At 37.4% G+C, this 5,547-nt stretch overlaps 1 pseudogene; it reads left to right on the forward strand.

Annotated features, from left to right (window-relative positions):
• The first annotated feature begins 511 nt into the window (after positions 1–511).
• Positions 512–1,943, forward strand: LOC108294243 (annotated as a pseudogene).
• Positions 1,944–5,547: the final 3,604 nt, after the last annotated feature.

Raw genomic sequence — 5,547 nt, forward strand, 5'->3', positions numbered from 1 at the left:
CACTTACCATTGCCTTATTGGGAGATGTGTTACTAGCACCTAGTGGGTAGAGGCCAGGGATGATGCTAAACATTCTACAAGGCACAAGACAGCATCTTATTTATTTATTCTTACAGTTTTCATTAGTCTGCTGAAAGTACAGATATAATCTTCCTTGTCATCTGCTTTTACTGTTAGAGCATTTAACACAGGAGTTTCCAATTTTGGCATAATTGATATTTTCAGGCAGATAATTCTGTCGTAAAAACAAAATGGATATGTTAATATGACTAGTAATCATTCATGATGCATATGTATAGCAAACCAATACCTTAAGTTTATATAATAAAAAAGAATAATATGGCAGTGCCAGAAATAAAAATCACAATAGGGAAGTCTTGGGGGAGGGTTGTGATTTACATTCAGTGAGTAGCTAGTGGTCCCAGATGCTGCTGGTTTGTGTGTTCTGAGGGAGAGTCTTAGCCACTCGCTGCTGTTAGAGGAGCCCCTCAGGCCAGAGTAAGCATTAATAATGTCTTTCATCTTTGAGTGACTCTACCATGGCTTCAGCATTATGCTCTAGTTTCTAGGTCTCTACAAGAAATAGAGAAAATTAGTATTCTTGTGTTTGGATAATACAGACAAAACCACTATTATTCACATGCTCAAAGATGACAATTTGGGCCAACATGTTCCAACACTACATTTGACATCACAAGAGCTAACAATTGTTAGAATGACTTTTACAACTTTTATTCTATGTGGGCATGAGCAAGCACATCGGCTTGTAAAAATTATCTCCCAGCAATTAATGGTATTTTCCTTCTGGTGGCCTGTGTGGATCATTCTTGCCTCGTGGAATTCAAATTTGAGCTTAATGCTTTAAATGACTGACAAAACAGTATGCAATGTGCCTCATTTCTTAGGGAACAAAATTGACAGAACAGATAAGCAAAAAAAAAAAACTCTGTGAGATATTTGGGCTTTATGGACAAACCATAGGAAAGGGGAATGTGCTCCTGAAGAAGTTGAATGGTTGCCCCTTATAAGTGCTTATGTGCAGTGTGCTCAAGAGGCAAGACTATGGCGAGGGTTTCCACTGGCTCTCCAGGTATATTTACTGATGTCTGAGCACTGAAAATAAAAGAGTTTTGCTTCTCTGGACTGATCCTATTCACAGTTTCCTCATGAACTTTTTTAATAGAAAAAGGAAAGCTCTCCAACCATGTCAGCTCTTGAGAGGCCATGAGTATCTATCAATTCTCTCATTGCCGATTGATAATATGTGTTCTTCTCTACACTGTTGAAAGGTAATGACACCCTATGTGCTGGTGCAGGTTTGTATCCTGGGACATGGAAGCTGTCAGGATTTGCTGGGTAAAGCTCTGTGCCACCATGGAGCACCTGTAAAGATAAACACATCTCACCATTGTAGTTTATTTCAAAAGGAACTGATTCTATTTTTTTAAAGAAAATGCTCTTAATATAATTGGCATCCCTCATAACTTTTCGAGTTCATAATTTACTTGGTCGAGAGGGTTCTATTATTTTTTAAACTAATGAATAGCATTTAGATACTTCATAAAATTATGAACATATACACATTGGAGGTCAGAGCTCATTTGGGTAGACTTACTGCTGCTGAGTTAGCAGATTAAGGTGAGAAGCTCCCCTGAGGTCACCTGTCTCTATAATTGCCTTGTAGTATGTGGCATTACCTAGTACAAAGAGAACTAGAAAAGTGACAGAGCTCTGGCCTTGCAGTTGTGACAGGTTTCCACTGTCACAAACTAGAGTTATTCATTATCAAGAAATATGTGGCAGATTATTCACAGTGGAGAAGTTGGCCTTGTAGTAGGTTACATTACCTTGTACACAATCTGGCCTTGCAGTTGTGACAGGTTTTCACTGTAGCAAGCTAGAGTCATTCATTATCAAGAAATGTGTAGCAGGCCTTAAACAAAATTCAGCAGCTCTTTATGCTAAAAACTCTCAATAAACTAGGTATCTATGGAACATACCACAAAATAATAAAGGGTATTTACGACAAACCCACAGCCAATATCATACTGAACAGGCAAAAACTGGAAGCATTCCCTTTGAAATCTCGCACAAGACAAGAATACCCTCTCTCATCACTCCCATTCAATATACTATTGGAAGGCCTAGCAAAAGCAATCCGGCAAGAAAAAGAAATAAAGGGTATTCAATTAGAAAAAGAGGAAGTGAAATTGTCCCTATTTGCAGATGACAAGATTGTAAATTTAGAAGACCCCATCGTTTCAGCCCCAAATCTCCTGAAACTGATAAGCAACTTCAGCAAAGTCTCAGGATACAAAATCAATGTGCACAAATCACAAACATTCCTATACACCATTAACAGACAAACAGCCAAATCAAAAGCGAAATCCCATTCACAACAACTACAAAAAGAATAAAATACCTCAGAATACAACTAGCAGAGGATGTAAAGGACCTCTTCAAGGAGAACTACAAACCACTGCTCAATGAAATAAGAAAGGACACAAACAGATGGAAAAACATTCCATGCTCATGGTTGAAAAATCAATATCATGAAAATGGCCATGCTCCCCAAAGTAATTTATAAGTTCAATGCTATTCTCATCAAGCTACAAATGACCTTCTTCACAGAACTGGAAAAAACCACTACAAACTTCATAGGAAACCAAAAGAGAGCTCACATAGCGAAAATAATCCTAAGCAAAAAGAAAAAGTTGGACGCATCACACAGCCTGACTTCAAACCATATTACAAGGCTACAGTAATCAAAACGGCATGGTACTGGTACCAAAACAGAGATAGAGACAAATGGAACAGAACAGAGGCCTCAGAAGCAACACCACACATCTACAACCATCTGATCTTTGACAAACCTGACAAAAACAAGCAATGGGGAAAGCATTCCCTGTTTAATAAATAGTGTTGGGAAAACTGGCTAGCAATGTGCAGAAAGCAGAAACCGGACCCCTTCCTCACATCTTACACTAAAATTAATTTCAGATGGACTAAAGACTTAAACATAAGACCTAACACCATAAAAACCCTAGAAGAAAACCTAGGCAAACCATTCAGGACATAGGCATAGACGAGGACTTCATGGCTAAAACACCAAAAGCAATGGCAACAAAAGCCAAAATAGACAAATGGGATCTAATTAAACTCCAGAGCTTCTGTACACCAAAAGGAACAATCACTAGAGTGAACCAGCAACCAATAGAATGGGAAAAAATTTTTGCAATCTACCCATCTGACAAAGGGCTAATATCCAGAATCTACAAAGAACTAAAACAGATTTACAAGAAAAATACAAACTCATTCAAAAATGGGCAAAGGATATGAACAGACACTTTACAAAAGAAGACAGCTATGAGGCCAAAAAACATATAAAAATGTTCACCATCACTGGTCATTAGAGAAATGCATATCAAAACCACATTGAGATAGCATCTCACGCCAGTTAGAATAGCGATCATTAAAAAATCAGGAGACAACAGATGCTGGAGAGGATGTGGAGAAATAGGAACACTTTTACACTGTTAGTGGGAATGTAAATTAATTCAACCATTGTGGACGACAGTGTGGCAATTCCTCAAGGATCTAGAACTTGCAATACCATTTGGGCCAGCAATCTCATTACTGGGTATATACCCAAAGGATTATAAATCATTCTACTATAAAGACACACGCACACATATGTTCATTGCGGCACTGTTTACAATAGCAAAGACTTGGAAACAATCCAAATGTCCATCGATGATAGACTGGATAAAGAAAATGTGGAACATGTACACCATGGAATACTACACAGCCATAAAAAACGATAAGTTCGTGTCCTTCATAAGGACATGGATGAATCTGGAAGCCATCATTCTCAGCAAACTGACACAAGGACAGAAAACCAAACACTGCATGTTCCCACTCATAAGTGGGTGTTGAACAATGAGAACACGTGGACACAGAGAGGGGAGCATCACACACGGTGGTCAGTTTGGGGGGACTAGGGGAAGAACAGCAGGGGTGGGGGTGGGAGTGGGAGGTGGGAGGGATAATGTGAGGAGAAATACCAGATACAGGAGATGGGGGAATGAAGGCAGCAAACCAAGGAAGCTTGCCATGTATGTACCTATACAACAATCCTGCATGATCTGCACATGAACCCCAGAACCTAAAGTACAATTTAAAAAAAAATGTGTAGCAGATTATTCACTGTAGAGGAGTTCATTATAGAGTGGGTCATTGGTATTATCATTTTTACTCATAGAGTTATAGATTTCAGCTAGTGTTTGCTTTTGTATAATATTTTCATGAAACTTTATTCCTCTATAGCATTTGCTTTTTTATTTTCAGTTATAAAAAGTGAATTTCACCTTATAAAAGAGTTTAGAATACCTCTCATGTTGTCACATACTGCAGGTGTGCCTCAGCAACATTTGCACAGATTTTAAGGGAAATTTTTTTATGAATAGAAAGACACAGGACAATGTTAACAGCTTAAGGGCTCTCAATTCTATGAGTTGAGAGTTAAAAATCTGGTATTGTAGCACTTGTTTGGATCTAGAAAATATTAGTTAGTGGGCTTCAAAACTTCCACTTGCAGAGCTTGGTCTCTCCTGGGCTATTCCTGAGCTCTTTTTCTTAGATCTATTCTCTTTGGATATCTATTTTGTCAGTGTTTAAAGACAAGGTTAACCTATGTCGCTTTTTCAGTTTTGTTTGTTTTTGCATGAAATTGCCTTTCTTTCCAGAAATAAGCGGAGGAAAACACTAACCCGAAAACTTTCTGCAGAGATGTTTTCTTGGAAGCAACATCACTTACAGGCAGTAAAGACTCAGTGTAAATGCACCAGCATCCCTACTAGAGTAATGAGAATTAATTTTATAGCATTCCATTTTCTTAGTGCCAAGTATTAAATTGGATTTTTATAATCTTAACCTATATTCTAACCTTATAGTAAAATATAAAAAGATAGTATCTTCTAGGAAAAGATAGGATATAGTAGATAAAAAGCTGGAAATATATCTTTATTCTAATGTGAGGGTAAAGAAAGTAGGATCAGCATGTTACTGGGGTGAAAGAGTAATGTTCTTTAGTTAGAGTTCTCATTCTTAGTCTTCAGTACTGACTTGTTAGGAAAGAATACTTTTTTTCACTACCTGGTGCCAAATGCAGAGGCCCAATCAAGTGTATGCCTGGGAAGTGCATGCATTTCTTTTATTAGCAAGCATAGCTGGGTTAAGAAAAAAAAATCATTGGTTTGCAAAGGGGTAAAGCCTTAGGTAAACAAATTTAGCTAACAGTAAATGAAGTTGGTAGTTAAATTGCATATTTTTTATTTCCTTTTGTTAAAAATTACCATACTTCTCTATTTAGAGAGATTAGAAGTAGGATTGCTTTAGGGTTAGTTTTCCTTTCTTTTCTTTTCTTCCTTTTTTTTATTTGTCCCTAATCACTTTGTTTCAAGCTGTAAAATTGTGTTATCTACATAGGGCAGCTCTTTGTAAAAGTGGTTTATTCCCTTGGAGAAAGAGGGGATTGAAAATCAGTTA

Source organism: Cebus imitator, unplaced genomic scaffold (assembly GCF_001604975.1).
Source record: "Cebus imitator isolate Cc_AM_T3 unplaced genomic scaffold, Cebus_imitator-1.0 Scaffold570, whole genome shotgun sequence".
NCBI lineage: Eukaryota > Metazoa > Chordata > Mammalia > Primates > Cebidae > Cebus > Cebus imitator.